This window comes from Helicoverpa armigera, chromosome 23 (genome assembly GCF_030705265.1).
Source record: "Helicoverpa armigera isolate CAAS_96S chromosome 23, ASM3070526v1, whole genome shotgun sequence".
Classification (NCBI taxonomy): domain Eukaryota; kingdom Metazoa; phylum Arthropoda; class Insecta; order Lepidoptera; family Noctuidae; genus Helicoverpa; species Helicoverpa armigera.
In genome coordinates this window covers 2,182,919-2,196,029 of record NC_087142.1, presented here as the reverse complement: position 1 = coordinate 2,196,029, position 13,111 = coordinate 2,182,919, and the positions used below count along the sequence as shown (strand labels likewise).

Here is a 13,111-nt window from a genome sequence, read left to right as displayed (position 1 = left end):
AAGACTTATTTTGTTAATGCCTTTCGTTAGGTTTTCTGGTAGACTATCCTATCAAATGTATTTATTATTTATTTAATTTATATCCCAATTGATTGCAGAATTTCCAACACGTAACGGATAAGTCACGACACTCGTAAGACAGGTACCTACAGTTTATGAATATGCGTATTCAATTAACCGCAGTGTTCTTGGGCAAATAAATCAATTTTTACAAACTTTCCTTTCTGCAGACATGCAGTGAAAACCCCTGGTTTCCTGGGAGGTACCAGTTTTGCTTTACGGCAGTTGTGGTTTAACATTTACTTATTTATTAATGATGGAATAATTGCTGCATTGGTTGCGTATTCGAATCGTTTGAATTGACAACTCTGAGATCCTTTAAATCAGACAGAGGCTGTATTTTTACCCGACTGCCAGGAAGTGTTATGCTTTCCTTAGGAAGGCTTAGGCTTGACTTCGAACAGACAAACTATAGCAGCTACATCACTGCTTATCTAACCCCTCAACCTCGTTACCCAGACAACTAAATTTCTGGCTTCTAAGTACGTCGCCCCCAGCCCCCAAGCGACTGCCAAAAATGTTCAAATGACTGTCAAAATCTACCAGATTAACGTGCTTTCCGAAACATGGGAGGACTGGCTATGACAAGATCGATTCGTACGACTATTATGAGCCACGAGCTCCTCATTTGAATCTTACTATGATTACCTAAATAAATGATCCACATAAAATTTTACTAGCTCACACGACAATTTCCAACCAGTTTGATATAGGAAGCCGTGTCAGTATAACTGATTACTCAGTGTTAGCCTACTAAATACGCAATGGAATGCAATCTGTTTGAAACAGTCGCTACTAAATAATGCCTCGTGTTTTACACCACCCATGGAGACTTAATTCAATAAGGTGTGCTAGTAAGTTCGTAACAATTAAGTATGTATTAAAATGAAATGCGGTAACATTAGTATTAATGGTTCCTATTATTTAGTATGTTTAATATTTATTACGTGTTTCGTTGATTTAGTTTTAGATACCTACTATTTTATAGTGAGATAATATTCTGATTAAGTAGATACCTACGACACTATTAAAATGCATTATATATATTTTTTGCGGTATATATCTTTGCAACGAAACGTGCTATCAAATAATTTTGGAGACAAATCCAGCAACAGGAGTAAATTCTAAAAGTTGTTTTGTATTATAAAACAGTTTTTTTTACTATCCGGAATATTCCCGCCAATTCTGACAGCAACATATGGCGCGCAAACCATAAAGTTGGCAACATAACCTCATTTGCCCGCTAGAGGTCGCCACATACCCCCGAGCTTAAACATGATGATATTAATATCTCCTATTGTACGGTATTGCGGTTTCTATTAAACTGTTAATCGTAAAAGACATAATTAATAATTGCCTTTAAATAGTCTATGGCTTTTAATTATTTGGTTTGGAAATAATTGAGCCCCACTTTCTAGCGTGAAAATAATTTGTATGGAAGTATTTTAGAGTTCAATTGCAAAGTTATTGTCGAAATAACAGAGAATCATACCTATGTAGTTTCAGATTCTTATGTTTATATGCAATGGAGTTTTTCTTATTTTAATTAGAAGCAACATATTAGAAACAAAAACTGTGACTTCCATCAGGGATTTTAGATAAAAAGTATTTACAACAGAATAGTTCAAAAGGAATAATAAACTAAAGATCTAATTGTTTTAAGAACAGTTTCCTACAAATGAGTAGAACAAAACATTTAATTAAGGAAACTAACACCGTAATCCTTTCCCTAAAAAACGGTTTATAACTTCACTATCAGCCACAGATAATATTAACCGTTTCTAATAGTTCAATTAAGGCAGGTGGCACACGTTTTTATCAATTAAATCGCACCTACGTGGTACCCGTCATAATATACGGTATCTTATCGCTATTGGGACCCATTCCCAATAATAGTTACAGGATTCGTTTAGAGAATTGGTTCAGAGGGCAAATGGTGTGAGAAGCAGGCAAAGATAAGGGCTGTAGAGATTGATCGAAAGCAATCCCGATATCGATAAAGTCGATTCGAATATCTAAAATGGAAAGTTAATGTTTTGGTCGATAAAGTTGCGCTGGTCAATGTGTCAGGGCTACTTAGTTTTAAAATGACACTAATGAGTTAAGATAGCATAAAGTTGCACCCGCTAAAGTGAAGTTTATTGCGCTGACCATGAAAAAGACATAAAAATACACTTATATTAGTAGTAAATATGCCGTAGTTACTGTACAGAATTTTGTCATAAAATAAGCAGCCGTACTTAGCATGATAACTTTACTTGCTGTCTCCTTATGAAAAGATTCGTAAGTTATTCAATGTGACTGAATAAAGGTAAGTTCCTACTCGCAAGTTTATGTGAAAGCATGCATAATACATGCATGCACGCATGCAATTTAATATTTCAAACTTAAGTTACGCGCTTTCAAACAAGACTAACAAGATTATTCTAATTCAATGATTCCCTGCAACATGTAAATATCGATACTCATAATATTTACATACATTTTCTAATCGATAAATCGTGCCAACCTCAAGGGTCAAACATTTTACGATCGTGAATTTATCGATACCGATGATCGACTATCGATAGTGAATAAGCGACACGACACTAGCAAAAGATAGGGTTATCGCGTACAATCTTTATGGACTAAAAACAATCGCCAAAGAAGATTCTCGTTCCTTCCTCCGTGTTCCTTGTAAAGGATATAATATGACAAAATTAAATTTTAGTGTCCTTATTGACATGTTTCTTCGTATGTCACTTACAAAGTAATAAAATAAAATCTATGGTCCTTGGTATTTTTTTCTGTGACACAGACCCATAGACACCCACTATATGGGTTATTAGGGTGTTGCCAACATTGTAAAGATACAGGTTTTATGTGACGGTATTCTATAAAGGAAGACTACCCACCACATTCTTTTATGACCCTAAAATATCCTGGGTCCTTTTCTTATTTCAAAATCCGGCAGATGGGGGCAATCTGAGTATGATCCTTCTACTGCCACGTTTAAGTAGTCTACGATGTGGTGGTTTAGTAAGGAGTTACATTTATCTTTCATAAATAATAGATATTAGTTATGTATCTTTTTCAACTATATTAAACATCGTTCATATTTAAAGTACAGTCAACTTCAGGTCAGTGGTAACAGTTTTATAGGAAAATCGTACTTATTACTATTGAGTTAAGGTGCATGACAGTTACCACTGATGTGCGGTCTACTGTACATGTACACAAGGTTATACCGAACTTATCAATATCCTATTAAATGCACACCGCACTCAATAACGACTTATGCAAAAACTACAAAAACCAGCATCTTTTAAAATCCCAAAAAAGCCACGAAACCGAACACTGAAAGAAAGAAAGTTCCCTCTGAAATCGGATAACAGTAAGAAGCAATGTAAATGCTAAATTAGAAAGCTTTGAATCCTAATTTACGCGCCTCTAGAGTTATTTATTCTGCAATAAATATGTCAATTACAGTAGTCTAGCCGAGACAGATTTATATAGGGTTGTCACTCGTGTTTTAAAATGAAGTCTTTTGCATCGAGTTTTTAGCTAAAAAGGATGGAGTTAGAGGTTAACTTCTTAGTCATAGCTGTTCATTGATCATTTGTTTACGTATTGTTAGAGGTTATATATAATAAGAGGGTGTACTAAGGAGTATTTATGCTTATTATCTAAATAGGGTACGTTATTAAGAAAACGTTAAAAAGGCAATGAACGTAAAATGCAGTGATGATGAGGCAAACGATAATACCAATATTAATTAAGTAATATTTTTATAGCGTTTTGTCTGATATGGAGTATTCGTAGGACAATTTTTTTTCCTATGAATTTATGCATACCTGTAGCTTGGTAATTAAAAATGCGTAAAAAATTATGTTCACTTTCAGAAGTCCGTAACATTTGACATACTATATGGATATCTTAACCTTCATTTGTGTGGCCAAATTAGGACACAATACTTAACACATCCATAACAAATATGTGTCATTATGAAGGTACCTTATGGACTTTGGCGCTTAAGTAATTTGGAGATAAAAATTTTACAATCTTGCTTAGACTAAAAAAACATAATGTCGTAAGTGCCAACACCCATAAGGTACCTTTTACCGCGAACTGACACATATAACGTATTGGCAGCCCTCACGAATAAGTGAAAATAAATACGGCTGCCAAACCGTAGTGCAACTGGGCCGGCCATGTTAGCTGCATGCCAGATATATGGGCCAAATAAGTTCACATTAGCGCACCGAACATATGGGTGACTAATAGTGAAGGGAGAATAGAGTGTGATGATTAAAACCTCTTTTGTACTGAAATCTAACCAAAGAGGTTGAAAGTTCGTGCAATGCTAAAAGCGCTCTTTTTAATGAATAAATAGAATCCAGAGGTTTTCTATGCAATATCTGAATAGCTGTCATTGAACATCCTTGGCAGTCGTTACGGGCAGTCAGAAGCCAGTAAGTCTGACACCAGTCTAACCAAGGGGTATCGGGTTGCCCGGGTAACTGGGTTGAGGAGGTTAGATAGGCAGTCGCTTCTTGTAAAGCACTGGTATTCAGCTGAATCTGGTTAGACTGGAAGCCGACCCCAACATAGTTGGGATAAGGCTCGGAGGATGATGATCTGAATAGAAAGGTATTTAGCTAATCTCATAAAATAACAATTCATCATAAGAAATCTTAACACACTGGCGACCTGCCATTAATTGTGATGTCATATGACATTTCATTTGAACAATTAATTAATTTCAATCTAATTATGAGCTTGTTATGAAAGCCCTCTAGGTAGGAACATACTTAACCAATATTAATACGGTTGATGGCCTACATGATCTAATGAAAGCTAAATATAGTCCATAGAAGCTTAATCAAGGCTATGGTCATGTCATCTTGTTAGTCTCGGAGGCATTGTGGACTAGACAGTTTTCCTATAAGTACATTCCATATCATCGATACAGCGATTGGTTGGCAATTTATGTTTACAGTACATGAATTGGAGATATAAACAGATAGAGTTATAATATAATGCTTCATAAATATAATTAGGTACCACTATTGTAAGAATTTATAGTATTTTTAGACGATGACATGTAATAAACTATAAGCTTTTATTTTGTTGCTCTTGAAGTGGGGTAATATCATAACAATGTCGAGACCACCGTGCATTACCATAGCATAAATAACCATCAATGCGACCTCCTTCCTTAGACCTCGTCAATAAACTACCCAAAAGGCCAAAGAGGTTGGCCACAAATAAACCTAATGTCCCCACATTTGTATTAAAGATAAACATCAACTATTCATATTTCGAATGCAAATTCAATAATCGAATGTCAGTCAAGTGAATGCGCGCCATTCGATGCATTATCGGCATGCAGATAGTTTCATGAATGCTATGTCTGAATTTACCGATATCTGTACGGGAGGCGACATGTTTAAGGTCTACCTATTGTTAATAAATATAAACGTATAGTGCTACAGGATAAACGATTTTTGGATTTAATAAAAATAATATAAACAGGAAAATTAGAGCATCTTCAGTTTTTCTCGGAAAAGTTATTAAAAAATTTGAGGCTTAGGTAATATCGAAGCTGGACTCAAAAATATCTTAATTGGCGATTCCAAAAACGAACGTGACACATAGTAGAGTTACCAGCAATCGTTAGTCGATTCCCCGAAATCGATGATCGCGATCAATAACAAGATAGATGCGGTTAGAACATCACTTCCAGGTATTTTGATGGGATTCCATCAGACCGAAAAACAAGGGTTTTTCGTCACACGGATCTTTGTGGCCAGTTACCTGTCGTCTGTGAATCTAGTGTTAATTTATGCGACGGCGGCGCCTCTAATAAAATTTAATGGTGTGTGTCTGTGGAACGATTCGAATTGTATTTTGAAAATTCATTCATAATTTTTGGAATAGACTATCGTAGACCACCGGCCAGCCAGGATTAATAGCTTCATTCTTTCTGTTTTACTATTCCTAATCTATGGAATTGAGTAGGATAAAATGGCTGATCAAAATCTGGTTTGAATGGCGATCGTAATTTTTTGTGAATTAGTTTTTAGACTGATTTCAAATGTTTCTTTAATTGGCTTGATTTATGTTTGTTAAGCACAAGGTTACATTTGCACAGTAAAATATAGGTCTGATAGAGATTGAAATCTTTCTAGGAAATAATTCCTATTCATATTCTAAGCCATTTTTATCACACTTCTGTTGCAAGATAATGTAGGTACTAAGTTTAAAAGTAATAATGACGGGTGTTTGCAATACCAGTATACTAAAATTGGCGTCTAAATACTAGTTCCCATATTATCAGAAGTATTCTCTCGTTCCTCGTTTGGGATACGCAATTTCAGAAAAAAAGAATGGGTAATTTGTTTTATTCCAAAATCAATAGCTATCATGTAAATATTTGTTATTCTGCGAACAATAATTGCTAAGATTTTTACCGAATATTATTCTCACGATAAACGTGGGCAACGTAGATCAGAATCAACGATAAGATAATTTTGGATAAAGCACTATAATTAAATAACATAATTAAATGTCAAGCTTGCATCTAGACCAACACAAACTTTATAACAATCGTGATTATTTCGATAATTAGGTTCACTGACATTTGCGATCATAGTGTAGTTCCTTATTTTTTTCAACAGATTATAAAATCAGAATGACGTTAACATAATAATTAATCTGGCAACATTAATGATAGGTTAGGTTTTAAGCCAAATTTTAATGTTTTTCAAAATGCAGACTGACCTTTGAATTATTCATTGTTAGCAAAAGTTGTTGAAATAAAATCTAATTTTAATCTTTATTTATGCGTGAGATTTGGAAACACGGTCTGTGGAGCGCGGACTTATTTTTATTTTTGTGGACTTTTAATGTTTGTCATATTTTAGTAGGTTTATGGTTATTTTTGTTAAATGAGACGAGGTGGGTAAGCAAACCGTTTATGTATTAAAGAATTAAGTAAAAATGCAAGGATAGAGTGGACTACAATGTACTAGGAGTTCTGAAATCAATAAGAGTACTTAAATAATTTCTATCAATACAATTACTGGAGTAAGTATTATTTTTCTAATCTTTTGTTTCCCAAGCATCGAGTAACAAACTCATAAAAACGTTTTCCAAGATAACATCGCTTCAATGATCTCTGGCCCATAAACAAACAAGAAAACTTAAAATACCAATATTAAAGATCGTTAAAAAGCTCATAAAAACAAAATCGGCCATCACTCAGGGCCAGTTAACCTAATTTATCAATACAACAACGAATAACACGACATTTTGGATTTATCGTCTGTTAGCAAAGTTATAATGGACACTTTCACATTTTATCGCGTATATTACATTTTTAATAAGCTACTTCCCCGCGGTTTCACCCGGGAACTTATTCTCGTACCGGTATGAATTTTTTGGCAGTTTCCTAACAGGGGTCCTTAATAATAATTATACCTTGCTTTAAGCCTCTTCAACATGTATACGATACATTATGGAATGCAGATAAATATATGAATATGAAATATGAGTAGCCGATGTTATTTCGGAATAGTGCAGTTTTTTAACAATGCTATAATTTTTCAAATCGGTTTCGCCGCCTTTCGGGTATTTGTACCTGAAAGGCGGCCAACAGACAAAAAATTATTTACATAGATTTCTAATAATACAGGCAAGTTTTTCGGTTTCTAAAATCGACTTAGATGTCCCGGTCGTAATTAGATCATTTGTAACAGCTGTTTAGAACTATTATTAGGTACCTACGCTATGCTACGCTACAACAAGATTTATTTTTGTAAAAAAAGTGCTCGTGTGTGTTCCACATTAATTTTACAAATGTTTATATAAATGTCGTGTATTTAAATGTATTTAGCATGCATTATAAGATCTTTTATTACGTCTCTTCGAATAATATATTCTACAAAAAATGCTAGGTATTTTCTTTTTTTTTCTTTTAACTAAAGTACTTACTACTTACATTAGAACTAATCACAAACAGCCCATTCAAACTAACCAAAAACAGTTGACAGTCATCAACAGACAGAATCGACTAATTTCAAATCGATATTCCAAGTTTAAAATCCGAATAGGTTACTAAAAGCCATTACGATCGAATCGAACACTTAGCCAAACGGTTTATATTGATTGTGTTCAGTTAAAACAAAGGGCATAAAAACGAAATAAAGGGGATTGAGAGATAAAAACTTTACGACCCGTTACCTCATTGTCATCACAAACGCTCTCGGTTTATGGCGGTTTAAGAACTCCCATATTAGGTTGCTATGGCAGAACAGGGATAAGAGTCGTCTCCTTGTTATAATTTAAAAGAGACATATTTAAGTAGAAATTAAAATAGTTATTTAAACATATTCATTCAAGTAGAAGAATAATAATGCGTAAAAAAATATTTTGAAATAGAGATTGTTTTCAGTGAAAATACGAGAGAAAAGACTGAGAAAATACTCAAAAAACGAGTTTTTGAGCATTTCAGACCTGAGTAATGCTTTTGGGCAGAGAGTAAAATAATAATGATACTTACTTACTTTGAAACCCGATTAAATACGAGTAGTCTAGTATCTTAGTATAGCTATTTATGGTAGGTAGGTATGTGGACATTTTTCGTATCTTCTCATAGTAGCAATCACTGTTGTACTATATAAATAGTGATATCACACCTTTTGGGTTTCTCTCATCAATTCAGATGATGACAAATCAAACATTACAGAGCTATGTGCGAACTAACTGTTTTTAGGTCAATATTTCATCGATATTTTGTGTGACCTCTCCAATGCTTTTTGTGCTTTCGACACACAAATTAAAGATTTTCCAAAGCGTTCCAAATAATTTTGGATCAAGCATCTCCACGGTACTCAATCCCGAAATCTGATTCGATACTCCAAAAGTCGATATCATTATTAATCATTATTAAATTTATATCGAATTATAATCTCCCAATCTACTCGGACTCGTAAACCGCCCCTAGTCGTCCTTTCGGAAATTCCATCGCTAATAAAAAAGCAGTAAAATATGTGATTGTCGATATGTATACACAAGTTTTAGAGGTTTTATTTAAAACAAGCTATTTCTTAATTATTTACGAGCGCGGCCAGACGTCGTGTGATCTAGTTTAGGCACCGCCATGTTCCTGAACTGTTTTATTCAAATAAGGAACAGAATTGATATGCGTGTGAAACGTTTTGAATTTGTTTTTCGAACGCTGCCGATGTAAACATGTTTATGTCTATTTAAAAGAGTATTCTTTTTTCAAAGTGGTATATTTTGAGCGTTTAAATACACGACTTCGAATACCAAATGAACTCTAGTCAGTAATATATGGTACTGAAACATATGGTATTAATACAAAGACAAACCTAGAGAAGAAGTACCTAAAACAGTTTTCACTACGAGTAATTTTACTACTGTTGCTTACTTTTAAATAAAAATATTTAATGACCACTACGATTTAATTTCCTAAACAAATAAATAAGCATTTAATAATTAGTTACGGTCAATAAAATTTGGATTCTGAATCTAACAATAGAGATATTTATTACGCAGTTCACATAAATATCATTTGATTCACTGCATTCTGTCTATTAAAAAAACTGGCTATCAGAGAGAATCTTCAGCACTTAAGAAAGTTCTAAAACAACCCATTCGCATCAAAATGTCGATACAAACTACCCTATAAATTAAAACATCCCCTTAGAAAAACACGAATTCCTAGCCAAGAATCAAACACCCATAAATATGGCGTCATATTAAAACATAAAATAGGGTAAACAATCGTAAATAAAAATTACAACGAAAACACACAATGGGGTCGTTAATTCAAATATAAATTATGTCTATTTTGTGGTCCGTTTTACACTTTTTTGTGTTGTCCTTGATTTTTTTGTGATGGCAACACGAGCGGCGCCTGTGGCGCGGCGAAACCCTTTAGTCCGAATTTAAAAATGGAACTAGGTTTATTTTTTTTAAGTTTATTTTTTGTAATGGCTGTTTCGGTGTTGTTATCGTCTAAGGAGGTTATTAATACTCTTCTAGTCATTATCTGAGAACGCTTTATTTCGTCAAGCGGTGCCTATTGTCCTTTTCAGGCATTCGTTTTGTCCTGGGATAGAGCTATAAATTCTTGGCTTACTGTCCCGGGTGTCGGCTGCAATTTGCCTTTTGAATGACTGATTTCCGAACAACGATTAAAACAGCAGTTAATCGAACATTAAGTATTATTTAAATGGTAAATCTGTGATCTACAGTTTATTATTACATAAAGGTTACCTACATAAAATATTGATTATTGATCGCATCTAAAGGGCGTCGAATAAGTAATAAAGTTTGATATTATCTTTTAAATTGTCGTCAACACCTAATGTGAAACTGTTTACTAACAAAACTTATTGAAAATTGACATATTTGCTTAAAATAATGTCTGGACAATCTTTTCACTACACCCTGACGAGACCGTACAAGGCTTCATAGATTGCATTGCATTGCATTATGACAGATGTTAAATTAAAAAGTTACAAAACGAATTGATGAGATTATTACATGCTTCCGGTTGTAGTATGGTTGAACGATGCTAGTATTAAATCTAAAAATAAAACCTGGTTATATTTTAGTGCCATATTATGCGAGCTTTAGTTAACAAATCGTCTAAATCAAATAGACTCGACTAAAAGGCAACACTGTAACCATTTACGCAATAGCATCTTAACCTGTCATTATGGCAATCGTAATATCTATCGTATATTCATGTCATAATCCATTCGGAATTCAAACTGACCAAGAAGGAAATAGTTAGACAGGTTTGATATGCGACTGTAATCCTGACTGCCTAATGATTCTCACGGCCACTGTAATTGGATTATATGGGCACTTGAACACTAAGATGGCGAAATGATTTTAGTAACAGCTTGCTTTGTAAATGTCTTGATGAACTATAAACAAGCTCGTGTCGCCATGATTGTTCTATTCTCAATTGTCAATTTCTCAGCTTCAATGGGACTTTGTCTGAGTTTTGTAAGAAAACGACTAATTAGGCAAAGACATTCATTGAGACTAAATGGTTAGATAATTAAGTTTCATTTCCCGATCTAAGTAACATTTAAAGCCATTCATTGCTTATGGTTATGGGGTTACGTTAACCATTGTCTACCAACAATAACAATATTGAAAGTTTCCTTGTCGAAATTTCTATAGAGCATACTCTCATGAGCGGAGATTAATTTCAACAGATATAACATTCCTTTTATTAATAAACTGCAGCTGATTACTGAATTCCCGCAGTCCTTAACATAGAAACTTACCGTAACGAGAGCCACTAGATATGAATGATGGATGCTCGTCGCTGCGTTTATCATTTGTTTTAATAGCTATCAAAGTATTCTATTGGTATCCAATTAGTTTTGGATTCGGTAGCGTGAAAGTTGGACATGGAGTTGATATATTATCGGTAGCCAGTTTTCCTTTTTAGGTAATGAACAGTTATATGGGCACAGGAGATTACAAACAGGAGGAAAGTTTTAAATATTATGAAATGGTTTAAGATTGAGTTCAATATTTCAATCTTCATTATCCTTAAGTTCAGTTTCAAGATAGAGTCAAAAGCTCATTTTAATTTGAGACGAGATTTTTACTTAGTTTGTATACAAAAGCTGTGGAATCTCCTAGCCTTTGTCACAGTGAAAGTAAATTAACATTGAAACAGCCTTACTGTGGTTCTGCTATGTAAACTATTTAATACATTCAGTTGGATTTTATTCAGTAGACCTTGTGTGGAAGATCCAGTAAATAGTTGGATAGGATATTGTGTAAAAAAAGCCGTTTTAAACATTTTCAAAAGCCGCAAACGCAATGTTATATATTCAACACGGTATATTATAAACTTATTTGTTGACAAACTCACTTACGACCGAGTACTGAAATGTCATTCAATATTAAAAAAATCTCAAATATAATTCTGTCGTTACTAGACGTACTGCGATATTAATACTTTTAAGTAAAATCTTTGAGTATTTTAAGATAAGTTTCTTTGAAAATGATTACGACTTAATTATTTATATATCAGTTTACATATACACGTAATAGTCTTAAGTAATTTAATTGATGCAGTCATTCATTACGAACCACATCGTAAAAACAAAACAGTTTTATTGAAGTCGTCTTTTTATGCATTTCTTAAGCGATATAAAACTAAAGAGTGCAATTATTATAATTGGTGTAATAATTATTTTATTATAAAATAAGCTTTTAAGACATCCCATTAATTAATACCCTTTCCGCCATGCAGACGGAATTGTTAAAATATGTCATGTTTATATATGTCGTTTTCTCGCAGTTTCACCTGTGATACTGCAGGTACCGGGATAAAATATAGCCTATGTAACTCGGGAAGAATGTAGCTTTTCAACAGTGAAAGATTTTTTTCTAATCGGTTCAGTAGTTTCATAACCTACAAGGTAAAAACAAGCCAACAAAAAACGGTCTCTTTATTATATTAATATCGATATAGATTTTACTTGTAAAACACAATCTAACAAATACAAAAATTGACACGTGCGTCGAGCACCCATAAAACGAAACTTAGAACCAACTAAAGCAGGAAGTCCCTAATTACACCACCCAATAACACTTAGCATTATAATTAAACACATTTTAAAGTTTCGTATCCAATTTTAGCTTTATCATTGTCGTCTGCCGTCGTAAAGACGCTTACTTTAAATTCGTGAGGGCACGAGTGCTTCGCGTTCCGTACATACTAAGGGGTACAAAGGGGTAAAGTTTTCTCAGGTCTAGGGTAATAAAATAACTATGTAAATTTAAAAATAGCTCGTGTTTAATTTACTTGGGAAATGGTTTGTAGATCTGCTGAATTGATATTGCAGTTCCGGAAAAATTTGAAAATCCTTGATGTATTGTAATTTTATGGACTGTATTCTATGATATGCAAAATGGATTCATGGATTCTTGTTTTCTTGTAAGGCAATTCAAGTAAGAAAAAGGTTATAATAAGATAAAAGAAGAGATTTATTTTCGTAAGTCCAGA

At 33.7% G+C, this 13,111-nt stretch overlaps 1 protein-coding gene across 3 annotated transcripts in view; it reads right to left on the bottom strand.

Annotated features, from left to right (window-relative positions):
- LOC110371358 (fibroblast growth factor 22) overlaps positions 1-13,111 on the bottom strand; it is a 199,198-nt gene that overhangs the window by 4,528 nt on the left and 181,559 nt on the right. The window lies entirely within an intron of this gene.